Genomic DNA, 18175 nt, shown 5'->3' on the forward strand with positions numbered 1-18175 from the left:
GTAGTATCTAAGCAGCTCCACTAAAATTTTAGGCCCTGAACTTGCAGAGAGCTTTGCATAGGTAAATGGATCTGTCTGGGGAGAGCTCTTTACAAGATTAAGGTCTTAAACCACACGCGTGCTGTCAAGGTTCCTCCCCCACTCTGAACTCTAGGGTACAGATGTGGGGACCTGCATGAAAAACCTCCTAAGCTTATCTTCACCAGCTTAGGTCAAAACTTCCCCAAGGTACAAAATATTCCACCCGTTGTCCTTGGACTGGCCGCTACCACCACCAAACTAATACTGGTTACTGGGGAAGAGCTGTTTGGACGCGTCCTTCCCCCCAAAATACTTCCCAAAACCTTGCACCCCACGTCCTGGACAAGGTTTGGTAAAAAGCCTCACCAATTTGCCTAGGTGACTACAGACCCAGACCCTTGGATCTTAAGAACAATGAACAATCCTCCCAACACTTGCACCCCCCCTTTCCTGGGAAATGTTGGATAAAAAGCCTCACCAATTTGCATAGGTGATCACAGACCCAAACCCTTGGATCTGAGAACAATGAAAAAACATTCAGTTTCTTACAAGAAGACTTTTAATAAAAATAGAAGTAAATAGAAATAAAGAAATCCCCCCTGTAAAATCAGGATGGTAGATATCTTACAGGGTAATTAGATTCAAAAACATAGAGAACCCCTCTAGGCAAAACCTTAAGTTACAAAAAAGATACACAGACAGAAATAGTTATTCTATTCAGCACAATTCTTTTCTCAGCCATTTAAAGAAATCATAATCTAACACATACCTAGCTAGATTACTTACTAAAAGTTCTAAGACTCCATTCCTGGTCTATCCCCGGTAAAGACCAGCATATAGACAGACACAGACCCTTTGTTTCTCTCCCTCCTCCCAGCTTTTGAAAGTATCTTGTCTCCTCGTTGGTCATTTTGGTCAGGTGCCAGCAAGGTTACCTTTAGCTTCTTAACCCTTTACAGGTGAGAGGAGCTTTCCCCTGGCCAGGAGGGATTTCAAAGGGGTTTACCCTTCCCTTTATATTTATGACACGTGCACACACACCCCGATATATATTGTGGCAAATTGCCGGCACTACTATAATGGGTCTTGCGCTCTCTCTTCTTGGGGGGTTTGGGAGGGTGTGTGTTTCAGGGCACCGTTTCTTGCCCCTGAACTGGGGTATTAACTGCCCCACTCGTGTCCTAGAGGAGGGGAGTGGGGAGAGAGGGACCTGGGCCCACCCCCTACTCCGGGTCCCAGCTCAGGGCCCCTAGGGATAGCGGTAAACCACTAGAACTAGTGGTTCCTTCCCCTGGGCTACTTCCCTCTCCTGCCCTTCAGCTTGTGGGGCTTCCTGCCCTCCCTCTGCACAAACCAGGTGTCCCTTTACCCAGGGTCTTGGTCTTCTTAGCCCACCACAGCACTTCTCCAAACTCTCCTCTGCTTCAACTCCTCCAAACTGCTCTGTGCTCCAACACCAATTCACTCTGCTTCAACTTCTCCTCTTGTCTGATTGAAGCAGGGAGTTTTTATCATGTGACTGGCTTCAGGTGCTTTAATTAATTTATAGCAAACTTTCTTCCCTCTACAGGGAATAAGGCTCCCTTCTAACACTCTCCTGCTGCCCCCTGGCCATGCTGTATCACATATTCCGCCCCCCTACCCCCGCTCAACACTATGGGGTTGGGCTACTTGGGACGAGAGGCAGTGCTGTCGTGATAGGCCATCAGCGTTGCCGTGTTGGCTTCCGGCCCTATGCTGTATGTGGAAATGGAAGGGCTGCAGGGATAGGAACCACCTAGTCACTCTTGCGTTCTTCTTGTTTCTGTGCATCCACTGGAGCGGGGCGTGGTCTGTCACGAGGGTAAACTGCCATCCCAGTAGGCAGTAGCGGAGAGTCTCCATAGCCCATTTTACCGCCAGACATTCCTTTTCAACGACGGCATACTTTTGTTCTCGGGAGAGGAGTTTCCGGCTGAGGTACAAGATAGGGTGTTCCTCCTTGCCTACCATCTGCGAAAGGACGGCTCCTAGCCCTACCTCTGAGGCATCTGTTTGTAGGATGAATTCCTTCTCGAAGTCTGGGACTATGAGTATTGGATGGCAGCAAAGGGCTGTCCTTAAATCTACAAATGCTCCTTCTGCTGCATCAGTCCACTCTACTATCTCGGGGCCCTAAGCCTTTATAAAATCAGTCAATGGCCCTGCTCTTGTGGCAAAATGAGGGATGAATCTCCGATAGTATCCTACTATCCCTAGAAATGCTCTGACCTGCTTTTTGCAGACTGGTCGAGGCCAACCTAGTATTGCCTCCACTTTATTCCACTGGGGTTTCACCAAACCTCTCCCTACTACATACCCGAGGTATCTGGCCTCAGCTGTCCTATCACACACTTGAGAGGGTTGGCAGTGAGGCTGGCCTTCCGCGGGGCATTTAGCACCGCTTCTACTTTTCCTAGGTGCGTTTCCCAGTCAGGGCTATGGATCACTATGTCATCTAGATAGGCGGCGGCATACTTGGCATGGGGTCACAGCAATTTGTCCATAAGTCGTTGGAATGTTGCAGGAGCCCCATGGAGTCCAAAGGGAGGACAGTGTATTGGAACAGGCCATCGGGTGTAGAGAAGGCAGTCTTTTCCTTAGCATTCTCAGCCAGGGGAATTTGCCAATATCCTTTGGTCAGGTCCAGGGTGGTTAGGTATCGGGCCTTGCCGAACTGATCAACTAGCTCGTCAATGCGTGGTATCGGATAGGCATCGAATTGGGATACTTCACTCAACTTCCGGAAGTTGCTGCAAAACCTCAGGGTGCCGTCAGGCTTGGGGACTAGGACGATAGGGCTGGACCACTGTCTCTGGGATTCTTCAATAACCCCAAGTTCCAGAATCTTCTTCACATCTGTCCTAATTTCTTCCCTTTTAGCTTCCAGTACCAGGTACGGTCTTATCATCACCCTTACTCCGGGCCTGGTGACAATATGATGTTGGACCAGTGTCGTATGGCCTGGCTGTGCATAGAACACGTCCTGGTTCCGTTGGATCATATCAATGACCTCTGTTCGTTTTTCTGGAGTTAACTCAGGAGATATCTTCACCTTCCCCTTTGGGTCATCTGTCTGGAGTGGAGCTCCCCGAATGACTAGGCATGTCTCTCAGTCACGCCAGGGCTTCAGTAAGTTGATGTGGTAGATTTGCTCTGGCCTTCGGCGGTCTGGTAGTCTGACCTTATAGTCCACCTCCCCAGTGGCTTCCACTACCTCATATGGTCCATGCCAGCTGGCCAGGAGTTTGCTTTCCGCTGTCGGCACTAGCACCATCACCCGCTCCCCTGGCTGAAATCTCCGTACTTTCGCCCGACGGTTGTAATATGTTTGCTGGGCCTCTTGTGCTTTTTCCATATGTTCTCATACCATAGGGGTTACTCGAGTTATTCGCGCTCTCATCTGTGTCACGTCTTCAGTGACATTCTTTCCTGCGTTGGGTTGTTCTTCCCAATCTTCCTTGGCAATATTCCACATGGGTGGCATCCGTATAGTAGTTCAAAGGGAGAGAAACCAGTGGACGCCTGGGGGACTTCCCGTATAGCAAACATTAGATACGGTAGAAGGGTATCCCAGTCTTTTCCATCCTGAGATACCACCTTCTGGATCATACTTTTAAGGGTATGGTTAAACTGCTCGACCAGTCCATCTGTTTGTGGATGGTAGACTGAGGTCTGTATGGCCTGGATGCGGAGTAGGGTACATAAGTCTTTTATTAATTTTGACATGAAAGGGGTTCCTTGATCTGTCAGGATCTCCTTAGGGATGCCCACTCTGGCAAAAACCTGGAGTAGTTCTTTTGCTATTGCCTTGGATGTGGGGTTTCTTAAAGGAATGGCTTCTGGATACCGTGTGGCAAATTGCCGGCACTACTATGATGGGTCTCGCACTTTCTCTTTTGGGGGGGCAGGGGTTTAAGGGCACTGTTTTCTTGCCCCTGAACTGAGGTATTAATTGCCCAACTAGTGTCGTAGAGGAGGGAAGTGGAGAGGGTGGGTCCGGGTCCCAGCCCAGGGGTCCTAGGGATAGCAGTAAACCACTAGAACTAGTGGTTCCTTCCCCGGGCTACTTCCCTCTCCTGCCCTTCAGCTTGTGGGGCTTTCTGCCCTCCCTCTGCACAAACCAGGTGTCCCTTTACCTAGGGTCTTCGTCTTCTTAGCCCACCACAGCACTTCTCCAAACTCTCCTCTGCTTCCCTCCAAACTGCTCTCTGCTCCAACACCAATCCACTCTGCTTCAACTCCTCCTCTTGTCCGATTGAAGCAGGGAGTTTTTATCATGTGACTGGCTTTAGGTGCTTTAATTGGCTTCAGGTGCTTTAATTAATTTATAGCAAACTTTCTTCCCTCTACAGGGAAGAAGGCTCCCTTCTAACACTCTCCTGCTGTCTGGCCTGGGCTTTCCTTGCTTTTTGCCCCGCTTTAGTTCCCCCCACCCCCCGACCAGGCCAGACGCTTTTTCTTCGGGGGTTTGTTTTTTTTTGCTGTTTTTCTTTGCTGCTGTTCGAGTGCTGGTCGGCTGCCAGCTTGCCTGCCAGCCCCCCCCCCCCCCATGCCTGCCCTTGGACGCTGCTACTGCTTCAGCTGCAACCGCTTCAGCTGCAACCCCCGGAGGAGGGGGGGAGGACTGCCGACCCGCTCCCCGGAGGAGGGGAGTGGAAGCCCCCAGACCCAGCCGTTTGCTGTTTTTGTGCACCTGTAATTAATCGCTTCTTATCTGCTTGGCATTTCTGGAATGCTCCACAAAGCCCGGGAGAGAAGACAGCTGACAAAGACATCGCCCAGGGAAGCTACAAATCATCGTGGAGGGGGCCATAAGACTGAGTAACTTTTGAACTGTACTCTCGTGTGGGGGGAGTTTGACTGTGTCTTAACTGCGTTTGTAGAGGCACGGGGGTGTGGCACGGAACTGCCCCCGATCCATCGGTGCCCCCCCCAACACTACTACAACCGTCACGGCCACCCCACCGTCCGTAGCGGTGGGGGGGCGTAGCGAAAGCAATTTCGCTGTGGCTAGGGTCTGTGATGGCGGACGTGATCCACCCAGACCAGACCTATACTGACTCGGGCGGCAGCATTTTTGACAACCTATTTCTAGTCCGAGACCTTTTGGAACTCGGGTGTAGAGATGGTCTGTCGTTCGCCCTCCTGTCGCTTGATCAGGAGAAGGCGTTCGATAGAGTGGACCATAGGTACCTCCTGGGCACTCTGCAGGCGTTTGGATTCGGACCTCAGTTTGTGAGTTTTCTCTGGGTGCTGTACGCTTCCGCGTAGTGTCTGGTTAGGCTCAACAGGACCCTGACCGAACCGGTCAGCTTCAGGCGAGGAGTACGGCAAGGGTGCCCCCTCTTGGGCCAGCTGTACGCTCTGGCGATCGAGCCCTTCCTCTGTCTCCTCCGAAGGAGGTTGACAGGGTTGGTGCTACGGGAGCCGGAGCTGCGGCTGGTTCTGTCAGCATACGCCGATGACGTGCTCCTCGTGGTCCAGGACCCGGGCGACTTGGCGAGGGTGGAGGCTTGCCAGGCCATCTATTCGGCAGCCTCCTCCGCCCGAGAGCTCTGGCTTGGCGGTGGGGGACTGGCGGCGGGTGAGCTCCCTCCCACCCGCGCTTCAGACCATTCAGTGGAGTGTGGGTCCACTGCTCTACCTAGGTGTTTACCTCTCTGCCATGCACCCTTCTCCGCCGCAAAATTTAGAAGGCGGGGTGATACAGCGGCTCCGGAAATGGACAAGGCTACTCCGATGTCTCTCCCTCCGAGGGAGAGCACTGGTGCTTGATCAACTAGTCCTGTCCAAGCTCTGGTACCAGCTCAACACCCTGGTCCCGGCCCCGGGTTTCCTGACCGACCTCTGGACATTGATTCTAGAGTTCTTTTGGTCAGGAACGCACTGGGCCCCTGTTGGGGTTCTTCATCTACCCCTGAAGGAAAGAGGGCAGGGCCTGAAGTGTCTGCACACTCAGGTCCGTGTCTTCCGCCTCCAGGCCCTGCAGAGGCTCCTTTATAGTGCAGGTAGTTCGACGTGGTACATACTGGCGCACGCCTTCCTGCGCCGCTTCCAAGGGCTCCAATACGACCGGCAGCTCTTTTATCTCTGTCCGAGAGGTTTTCTGCGAGACCTCTCCGGGCTGCCGGTCTTCTACCAGGACCTCCTCCAGACCTGGAAACTGTTTTCAACGACCAGGTCCGTGGCGGCCGCCGTGGGAGCAGATCTCCTTGCGGAGCCTCTGCTACTCAACCCCCAGCTCCGTGTGCAGGTGGCAGAGTCCCGCTCGGTGCGCCAGAGTTTGGTCCTGGAGAAAGTCATGAGGGTCGGAGACCTCCTGGACTACAACCGGGGAGACAGGCTGGATCCCCTGACGCTTGCTCGGTGCATGGGGCTCTCCAGACCTCATACCCCCCGGCGCGTACTTCAGGAGGTGAAGGCCGCCTTGACGCCCGCTGCTCGGGCTTATCTCAACCGAGCCCTGCGTGAGCGCGCACCCCGCCCACCCTCTACCCCAGGCCCGCTGGACCTTTCAATTGGGCCCCTACCCCGTAGATCCCAACAAACCCCTCACCCTTTCACTGCGAGCCGGCTGCATGAACTGCAGCCGGTCAGCTTCCAAACTGCGCCACGGAAATATCTATACACACTCACGCTTCACACCCTTCACGCCCACACCCTGGTGTTCCCCCCCGATACAAAGTGGTGGGACCTCCTGCCACCTTTAGAGGGTGAGCAATCCCGGTGGGCCAGCCTGTATTCCACCTTGGTCCCGAGGCCCGTCGGGGACATTAGTTGGCGGCTCCTTCAGAGCTGTGAGCAAGGGCGTGTTTTTGATGTGGTTCACCCCCATCCCAGAAACTTGCCCTTTTTGCAACGTGAGGGAAACCCTGGCGCACGTATATATAGAGTATGCCAGGCTACAGCCCCTTTTCCGGCTCCTCACAAATATTTTATTACGCTTTTGGCTATACTTTTCCCCTCATCTTTTTATCTACACACTCCCCATCCGTGGCCCCACAAAATCGCGAGATCTCCTGGTTAACCTCCTCCTAGCCCTAGCTAAAACAGCCATTTATAAAACCAGAGAGGGGAGGTTGGCTAATGAAGCGTCCTGCGATTGTAGGGCCGTTTTCCAATCCTCAGTACATTCATGTATCCGGGTGGAGTTCCTCTGGGCGGCGTCCACTGACTCCCTTGGCGCCTTCGAGGAGCGGTGGGCGCTGTCCGAGGTTCTCTGCTCGGTGACCCCGTCCGGTTCCCTCCATCTGACCCTTTGATTGAGGGGAAGGGCGAGAGACTCCAGCCCCAGCCGTTGCCGCTGTATATACCATCATCACTGTCACCTAGGAAGGATCCTATCACATGTGAGTGTAGGTCCCCCCACACCCCTAAACCGTCACCCCGCAGCCGTGCCCATCTTGTCGGGCACTCTCAGGAGAGGAATGATTGGTGACACTGGGCGTGGCACTAGGTAACTCGAGGGGGTGGAAGACCATGAGTGTCGAGGAAGCCCCCCCACTCTAGGCCACCAGGTAACTCAGGAGGGTGGAAGACCACGAGTGTCGAGGAAGCCCCTGCTCTGGGCCCAGGCTAGCCTGAACACTTCTCCCTCCTGAAGGCTGCTGTGTTATACCTTGTGTTTGCTTTTGTTTTGTTGCATAGTTTTGCTTCATCCTTTTTGGTGATTCTTGTAAGCGTTACACAAATAAAATTCTTTTCTCCTTCAAAAAAACAAAACAAAAACAAAACAAAACACTCTCCTGCTGCCCTCTGGCCATGCTGTATCACAATATCTAAAGACTCAGAGAAACGACTCACAAAATATAATACCCATAAAAACCAACCTGTGATAGTCTGGTCAGAACACAAGCAACTGAAAAGAGAAGTTTTGTGTCCCCAGTTTCTTGGGGGTCAACACAGATACAACTCACTGAAAAAAGGAGTATAAGCACTGGATGATGCAATAAGCTCTAAATGAGGAATCAAAGTGGTCTTGAACATTTAAGCAGGATCTAAAGTCCCAGTGAAGAAGTAAGAAATGAGTAATTTTCTCACCTATGCTTCAGCCTAATTAGAATTCAGATAGGAAGAAGACAGACTTAGCCAGGTATGGGGAAACACCTGTCTGTCTTCAAAACTACACCAATTAATCAGTCCATCTCATTCTCTCCCTCTTAACTCCTTTTGGCTGTTTTCTATCCCCCCTAGCCCATCAGCTATGTGCTGCCAACTAGAGTAACTGGTATCCTTCTATACAGCTCTTGATGATCTACCTATTCATTAGTTAGTGGCTCACAGGCACTCAGGTGGTTCCCATCCCCACATAATCCAGGGTGCTTTTGTAGACTGTTTGCAACATTAAATCTTAAGAAACATGAGAGAATTCATTATATTCAACTCCATTATTGTAGTGGTGAAATTCACCTGCCAGAGTTTGTATGTGCATATGCATGTGGTTTTCATTCAGTATGAATTCTCATGACAAAAGGCTTTGTATTTGTGTCATTTAGGCTGGCCTCATTGTAAGAGATACAGGATCTACTCAAGATACTACAGTCATCACTTATAACCCTGCCAATTGCCTTAAATAACAAAATAGCATTACCTCAGTATCTGTAGTATTCTCTATAGTATATGTTGAGAATTTAAGCTAATACTGCAAAATAATGGGTGACTTTATCCATCTAAGGTGAAAATGGAAATTACAAGGGTGATCACTAAAGGAATTGGCCAGCATATGGAAGCCATACTTGCTTTTCAGCAAACAGAAAGTTAACTGCTTGTTAATTTAGACTTTCTATTCAAGTTTTACAACATGCTTATCACCATAATATCTGAGTATCCAGTATCCATAAGTGATGAGGGCAAGCAATATAGCATAGCTGGGGACTAACAGAATATTCCATTAGAACAGCTACCTGATATTTTGAAAGTGGAAGACTATGCCCCCAGAGGTACACGTACCTATTTTGGAAGACTATTGAGAAGGTAAAACTCACCACACCTAGTTATTACAGGAATGGGTTATAAGAGATGCTGGGAGATGAGGATTTTAGTTATGTAAATTAATTTATTTTTTATTTGTATTCCCCCCCAGGCCTGAGCAGTTAACCAATATTCAGGGCCTTGCAGGTTGTTTCTGTTAAGAGGAGAAATTGATGAGAGAGTCAAGTATTTCTTTGGTACAAACCTATTTTCTACAAAGACTGTACACAAAGTCCTGTTACCCTGAACACAGCGGAAATGAACAACAGGAGGCAGTTTCTTTGCTCAAAATTTCTAGGCTCTTTTCAGCTGCCCAAAAGAAGCTCTCTCTCTCGGCTTCCTCCTAGAGCTATGTTACCAGTACTTTTCTGGATGTCTCCTGAATTTCCTGGCAACTCTCTCTTGGCTTTCTGCTAATTTCTGCTTCTTTTCTGGATGCTTCTGACACACACAGACCCTGCATTCACAATCAGCCCCCAGGGAAAACCTCTCCACCCAGATAATTCAGGTTCTGATCAACCTTGCATGTGGCTTAGTCTCTTTGGCATTGTTTTCTATTGTTTCAAACTATCTTATTCCAGACAGGAGTTTACAGGCTTCTTACATTTATCCTGAATAAAGGATGGCTAGTCCCCCCCGGCATCAGCTTCAACAAGGTCTGTGATTGCCTAAAGATCAAAATTTGCCTCCTGGCAGCCACCAATGCGCTCCAGTATAACGCTATCATTATAATCGATGCGCTCTAAAAAACCCCCAAAAATAAACTTTGAGGAGAAAATTTGTGGACTGACAACAATTTGTTGCTGAACCAGCACTTCACCAGCTCAGAAACCTCTTGCATAATACCACTATATTAGCCCTACGGATTACCACTCGCCATCTAATAATTCCATTGTTTTACAAAAGTATAGTTCATTGACTTAGCTTACAGCACTGTTGCCACTGCTTCAGAGGTTGTCCAGTCTCCTATTTACTTCAGTAAATATCTGCTCTCATTAGGTCTAGGAATATGATATGGCAAACCATCTAACCTAGACTAAATCAAAGGTTTCGTATTGTTATAATGGGAACATATCTCTTTTTATGTTCAGAGCTTGTCCGGTCCTTTATTATTACATCTTATTGGCTACATAAAGTCAACCCCAAACAGCAGTCACTGAACAAATGAGCCAGGATTTTTCTCTGATTCTTAGGAGTGGACTTGGACAGGGCACCTTTTTCATAGTGTTCAGCTGTTCTGTAACATGTATGTAGTCTTTAGTCTACAAAGTCTCCTTAGATAAAAGTCTCCTCCACTTTCCTTTATTTCTCACTGCTTCCGGACTACAGCACATCTGATTAGATACATCAAACATCCACAATTAGTAGGATGGTGATATAGTGAAGGGAGAATTGAGCAAGAGAAAGTTGAGGAGTAGTCTGGTGTGATGGGAGGGTAGTTTGGTAAAGGAGACCCTCAGGGGGCAGAGTTAAGGTTGCTGTGGATGTTGAACAAGTGGTAATGGTAAGATGTGTGCCTGTGAGTGGAGGTTATGTACTGCCAGTAGAGAGTATGTATTTGCTTAACTTTTCATTTCCTTATTTTTTAGTTCAGTGTCAAGCATGTTGTGTGTGTGTAGCAAACTAAACTGTTTAACAACAATGTTTTTGTGTATTAACACATATTCTCAGATACCAATACTATGTTAAGATGAAGTAAAGGCTGAGAGAACTTATCAGTAATTTAGAGTAAAATTCATTAACAGGGATAACAACGAGGAGTCCTTGTGGCACATTAGAGACTAACACATTTATTTGGGCATAAGATTTCATGGGTTATAACCCACCTCATCAGATGCATGGAGTGAAAAAAAGTAGGCAGGTATAAATATACAGCACTTGAAAAGATGGGAGTTGCCTTACCAAGTGTGGGGGTCAGTGCTAATGAGGCCAATTAAATTACGATGGATGTGGCCCATTCCCACCAGTTGACAAGAAGATGTGAGTATCAACAGAGGGAAAATGATTTTTTGTAGTGACCCAGCCACTCCCAGTCTTTATTCAAGCCTAATTTGATGATGTCAATTTTGTAAATTAATTCCAGTTCTGCAGTTTCATGTTGTCCCTCTTTCATGTTGTCCCTTTGATTTAGACTCTCTGCTCAATGCTGCTTGACAAGCCTTATTTAAATCACACTTAAAGACTAACTCTGCTGTCTCACCTCTTTGAAGTGTGTGTGTGGAGGAGAAAATATAAATAAAACATCAAAACAAATCACCTCCTGAGTCACAATGTGATCTTAAAAAGAAAAGGAGTACTTGTGGCACCTTAGAGACTAACCAATTTATTTGAGCATAAGCTTTTGTGAGCTACAACTCACTTCATCGGATGCATACCGATGAAGTGAGTTGTAGCTCACGAAAGCTTATGCTCAAATAAATTGGTTAGTCTCTAAGGTGCCACAAGTACTCCTTTTCTTTTTGAGAATACAGACTAACACAGCTGTTACTCTAAAATGTGTCACATTTACCCTCTCTGATGCCCTTCTTCCTTGTCTGTAGATGACTCCCACTTCTTGTATCATATCAAATTTAGACTGTATGCTCTTCAAGATAGGGTCCAAATCTTTGTTTTGTGAGGTGCCTAGTACAATTTTTGAAACTTGACAAGTAATAAATAAATTAAAAGTTATTCAAAATAATAATGACCTCCCATTAGTTAGATTCAGAGTTAGATTCAGAGTTTGCCAGCATGCTGTTTGGTCTTTCTTAGTTTAAGAATTACAGGATTCATATGTAGAGAAAAAGGTGGGTGAGGTAATATATTTTATTGGACCAACTTCTGTTGTTGAGAGAGACAAGCTTTCGCGCTTACACAGAACTCTTCTTCAGGTTGCTCTCTGTGCAAACTCAAAAGCTCGTCTCTCTCACCAGCAGAAATTGGTCGAATAAAAAATTATTACCTTACCCACCTTGTCTCTCTAATATTCTGGGTCCAATATGGCTATAACAACACTGCATGTAGGATTCATACATACAGTGTAGATTAGAACACTGTATAAATAAATTACACCATACAGGCTCTATGATATCAATATCTTTCCAACAATGGAAACTGAGCTGCTGCAAGGCCTCTGAAATTTGCCTTTGTTCAGCCAACGGGCAATAATATTTTGCTTTTGTGTATGTGTGAATATAAAACTTATTTTAATGAAAAATCATTAACTCGTGAAGTGTAAGGGTCTGAAGCAAGTTACTCTACTATCACGAGGAAAGAGCTGAAACAAGGAGCAGGATTTGAAAACTTCATTACTATTTCTTCCCCTTCCCTCCTCCCTGTCACCTTTCCCCCCACCCCCCGATTATACCACAAACAAGTTGCTTACAGAGAAATTTTCTCTTTAGCCTTTTGTTTACTAGAAAGTTGCTAATTTTACATTAACAAATGTATTTTAAATATAAAAGGCTTTTCTTTAAAAAATTCCAAAATGACAGGGATCATTTAAGCTTAGTATGATTTCCCTACACCCTACATTTTAGCTCTAAAATCTATTCTAATTTTATTTGTCATGAAACTCAGTCTTTGAATTTAGCTTAATTAAGCATTTTTAGGTCCAAGCAATTAAACAGCAATATAAAATTAATCCATAAAATGCAGAGTAATAGAAAATAGAGATGGAGAAGTCCAGTTAGTTCACATGGTCTATCTCCCTACTAGTGCACAGTACAGTAATTTCCTACAGTTTTATTAAGGCCAGTTTTAAACGATTCAAGCAACGAGGCTTTCACTAGTTCCCTTGGGAGATTATCCAATGTTAGAATAAATCTCACACCACTAGGAAAATTTTCCTGATATTCAATCAAAGGTTTCCTTTGCTCATTTTCACTGTATTAATTCCTTGTTCTGTTGCTTTTCCTCCCTATTTTAGGAGTCAGTTTCTCCCCTTTGCCAAGGGCTCCTGGATGGGGAAGAAGCTGGTTATAGCTGCCTGATTCTCAAGCTGCCCTGACCTCAGGTCTCATGCAGCTTTGAGACAACAGCTGGCTCTGCTTCCTAAGGGACCACACATCAACTAAGAACTATCCTCCTGACACACCCTCTATGCTGCGGTAATGGGGGAGATTGGTATAGGTGCACAGTACACAGAGTACTGTTATGGGTAAAAAATTAAAATTTAATCTTTAAACTACAATTTTCTTTGCTCTTGTGGATTTCTCTGACAATCCACTACTTAATGTCACATTAAAAATTAACCAATGCTGTGTAGAATTACACTGGTATGGGACAGCGTGCCACACTGGCCTTTGCCCTACTGTCTTCAGCTAATTATTAACAGCATTTTTATTTTTCCAGTCTGAGCACTAATTAGGCATAACTTCAATAATTGCTCTATAGAGTTTGAATACTGTTGTTCAGGGCTTTACACAGCTGTATGTCGGCAGAAGGATTTGTGACTGATGCTATTCTAAAGTATTAACTAACTGAACAACGGGAGAGATGGCTCCTCATCAGTCATAATTCGAAAGGTCTATCACATTCATTAGGATTTCATGGTTGAAACCATGCTCCTTTCTGAAACCTTTAATTATAAATTATGAGGTAAGCAACAGGTAGGAATTTGGAAGCTACACATTTTTCTGACTTCATCTTAATTATTGCAGGCCAGATTGTCATCTTTAGTCATGTTCAACAGCGTCTCATTCCATGATTAGTTCCATTGATTTACACAGATGTGTTTTTCAAAAGCATTCAACTATATCTCTGTGTACCTTTTTCTGATGGGTCTAATATTGCTGAGAATACAGTAAGATGAGATTTAATTAATTCATTACAACATTCCCTCTCACCTCTCTCATATCTTTATGGCAGTTGATGGACAAAGCAAGGATACAATGGTGCCTATTTGAGGGCAAGCTTAACTTCACCTCCACCTAATCCAGTTTTATCAGGAATGGTTCACTTCATAAAGGAAGTACACACAGCTTACTGCAGGTAAAATTTTCTTTGGAACTTTCTGTAAGCAATTAAACAACAATCTTCTCCACCCATACAACTTGCCATTTTATCACTGCCTTTCCCATGACAAATGAGAGGAATTAATTTCCAGCATTCAATTCAGAATCATCCTACTTTGTTATAACATCTTCTGCATCCCTCCTTGAATAGTTCCATTCCTATCATGCACTCTTTATCAGTCTTCAGTTGGTGACTTCATAAATTGTGTAAAGATTTTTGGAGTCCCATAAATTTCAGTTTTCACATGTCTGCTCTTCTCAGTCTACCCTCTCTCTAAACCATCTTATTATGATCTTCAAACTTTAAATACCTTGAGTACATGGATAGCTTTCCCCTCACATATCTTTAAATGCCTTAAATAATTCATTCTTATACACCTTTTCTGCTTGTCTATTGCAAAGAAACTATGGCTTCATCTCAACTGACCTCGGTCATATTTCTCGAAAACAGAAATACTTCTCTCAGGAAAAAGGAGCAAAACAAATTCCATCTACTCTCTCTACCTCCCTCCCATACAGATACATACACCAAGTATCGCCCTTTTTATCCTTTACCAACCCTAAACTAAACATCAACTAGTTTAGTATTCTACTTTACCTTATTCTCCTCTATCTGTAAATATGCCTCAATATTTTCACAACATTGCCTGGATACACAACTGACCTGATTCCCTCCCTGCCGCAATCCCAGTTCATGACTTCATTTCCTTTCTTCTTGATAATGTAATATGCTCCTCAATGCCCTCCACAGGCCTCAGCTCTTCAAACTCCAGAATGTATAGAATTCTGCAGGCTACTTTCTCACATATACCAAAGAGTGGGAATTCCCACTTCCATCCTCAAATAACTGTACTAGCTAACCATCTATTTTTGTATTGAGTTCAAAATTGCCTTGCCTTGTTTTTATTTTTCCCCCATAGATTTTTGTCTTCCTATTCCTTTCCAACTCTCCCTTCTCATATAGTCCCGGTCTCAGTTTTCCCTTTCCCACAATCTTTCCACTGTTAGCATGATCGTTTTCTCCTCAGCAGTGCCTATCACCTCAGACCTCCTTCTATATCTGTGCATCACTGACTACTTTTCAAATCTCTTCTTTAAATGTATCTTCCACTATTGCCTATGCCTGTCAAATTTTCTTCTGGGCATATGTCTGTTTGCTTCAATTATCTATACCACTACACACACACACACAATTAGATTTCTTTTATGACCTAATTCTGTAAAGAGTTTAAGATACAGTTTCTATGAGTCAATCCTAGCAAATGTAGTATGACAGAGTGAAAGGTGTACACATTTGCCTGATATCTCCTCTAAAAGTCAACAGTGGTCATTTTTCTGCCGTGGTTAATAAAGCCTGTTAACCTTTAGATTAGATTAGGTTGGCTAAGACTAGTTCTAGCACATTTTTACAATCCATTCTGATTACACAAGGAAGCAAAAGAACATTTAACAGAAAATTATTCACCATTGCATAGCAATGTTAGTATATAAATAGCACCATTGTAGTATATTAAGGGCTGCCAAACAGCAAATGCTCTCATCTTTGACTCTGTAATGTTATGAATGTCTGTTCTACCCAATTCTGGCAGTTGAAGGTGCTTGGCACTTTTCAGCATCATTCATGGACACTGTATGTACATGCAAAACCTTCCTGTTGTGTCTGAGGCAGCACAACTAAACAGGTATTAGGTGGATATACATTCACAAATAAACTGCCTGTAAAAAGGCAGGGCTTCTCCCCAGCTGGCAAAGCATCAACTGGCATGCCCACAGTTTCTTCTGGGGAGTTTTATTTCTCAAACATAGGCAAAGCAAACAAAAAGAGTTTTTCAACTCATCCTTGGCTACAGTCCCCAGGGGACTTTCCCCCCCTTTAGCTCTCAGGCTCTCACTGCCTCCCCTTTCCAGGGACCCTGGCAGGTGGGCCTGCTTCTGTGCCCTGTTCCCTGAGCACCATCACCCAAGGCCTTTCTCCCTGGATACCATTTTACGAACAGTTCCTCTCAGGTTCTCACTCACTCGCCTCTTAGGCTGCTCCTGTTTTCTGCAGTATTTCCCAGGCACTCACTGCCTGCCCTCCCAGAAAATTCTGGAAGTCCTGCTGCTTCTACACCCTGCAGCTTCCTAGTTCTGACTCACCAGGTGACAGTCTCTCTCTCACTGGATCTTCCTCTGGCCCAGATGCCTGCTTTTAAACTGAACTGGGGTCAGCTAACTAGGCACAGGTACTCTGGTGCTGCTCCCTCTTAAAGGGCCAGGGTCACCCTGTGACTGCCCCATATTACAGTTGGCCTTCTTAAAGGCCAGGAAAAGATATATTTGTGCCTCATCTTAGTTGTGAAAAAGAGAGATACTCATTTATCTTTTTTCAGTAGTTTAGGAAATACCAGTCTACAGTAGGGTTGCCAACCCTCCAGGATTGGCCTAGAATCTCCCAGAATCAGCATTGATCTCCCAGTGACTATTGAAAGCAATCTTGGAGATTTTAATAGGATATTTTAATAAAATTACATTATGTCATGTTGGGGAAAACATCTCCCAGAATAGCTTCAGTCAGACTTGGCAACCCTAGTCTACAGCATATCATTACTAAGTTTAGAAATAATTATGATCTAATATATACATTAATACTAGCCTACAGTACATCACTACTAAATATAGAGTAAGACATATGCCAAATTCTTAGCATGAAGTCTCTATATAAAAATAGCCAACTTACACAAAACTCACAGGAGAGATTCACTGGGAAAATTAACTAACAATGTAAGAAATGTACTAAATATTAATATGAAAAGTATGTGATACACTCCACTCTGTTTTAGCTAACTCTCTGAATATAATGATGTTTACTAAGTAGAATATTTTTCATATATTATTAATATTTAACCTTTTTAATGCCATATTGTCTAGGTGTCTGGTTATGGCCCTACTGTGCTATGGGCTGTACAAATATAGAAAGTGAAAGTCCCTGTCTCAAAGAGCTTACAATCGAAAGGACAACACATAATAGGTGGAAACAACAAATGGTGGGTCAAGTTGTGGAGCAGGAGAGAAAGGGTTAAAAAAAAGAGGATGTGTGCAATGATTCTCAGACAATCAGCAACAACAATCACAACTCTCCACCTGCCAAGCCATTCCTGATGCACTATGGAAGAAGCAGGTTTAGAGGAGGGACATGAAGGAGGCTTATGTGCTGGCTTTATCGATTTTGACTGGGAGTTTCTCTCATTTGTAAGGAGCAGCATGGGAGAAAATGTGAAGGTGCTTGTAAGAGAAATGGAGAATCAGAGGCTTACACCATTAATAAACCGAAGGCAGGAGTCAATCTTATGATAATATAAAAGGTAGGATAGGAAGGGGAGAGCTAAGTTGTGGAGGGCTTTGTAAGTTGGGACAAAAAATTGTGTTTGACATAGTGAAAGACAGAGAGGGGGAGAGAGTCAGAATGACAGACTAGGAAAATGATTTTAGCAGCCTGTTGAATGGACTTGACGGGGGGAAGAATGCAGGCATTAAGCCCAGAGAAGGTGATTACAGTAGTCCAGGTGTGTGATGATCAGTGCTTGGACAGTTATAATATATTAAAATTATATTTTTTTAAGAAACAGTGCAGGTTAGTATTTGGACACATTAAGAAATGACCTAAGAGACATTTCTACCAAAATTGATAAAGTCTATAAAATACAGAATCAGAAATTACCGAGTCTGACTTATATTTACTACATGCTTTTCTATCGACACATGAGATAAAAAAAGTCTTTAAAAATTGATAGCAATTGCCTTTGATTATGCATAGAAATTGATCCAGAACAGGCGGAATATCTCTTTAGTCATGATTTAGAAGACTGACATTTTGACATGACAGAAATTATATAAGATTAATGACAACAATGAACAATATCATGTGCGAAAAATTTATCTCCTATAAAAGCAAAAATTTGCAAGTGGGAAATTGTGTACACGAGCTCATTAGGGAAGTGTGGTGGGGTCAACGTGTGGGATTTTGGTTTTTTAAGGCCTTTGTTGCTCTTCATTTTATTTTGTTTCTATGTATATAATGTTAATGGTTTTAAAATCAGTAAACAGATACTATTAAAAGGATGTACATCTTTTAAGGAAGAAACACAGTGGATTCTGCTTATTAGCAGCCTGTTGGTTCTCAGAAAAGA

General features: G+C 44.7%; 1 protein-coding gene across 1 annotated transcript in view; it reads right to left on the reverse strand.

Moving 5' to 3' along the window:
• LOC140917643 (connector enhancer of kinase suppressor of ras 2) overlaps positions 1-18175 on the reverse strand; it is a 461714-nt gene that overhangs the window by 233792 nt on the left and 209747 nt on the right. The gene's annotated exons all lie outside the window — the stretch shown is intronic.

The sequence above is a fragment of the Lepidochelys kempii genome, chromosome 9 (assembly GCF_965140285.1).
Source record: "Lepidochelys kempii isolate rLepKem1 chromosome 9, rLepKem1.hap1, whole genome shotgun sequence".
NCBI lineage: Eukaryota > Metazoa > Chordata > Testudines > Cheloniidae > Lepidochelys > Lepidochelys kempii.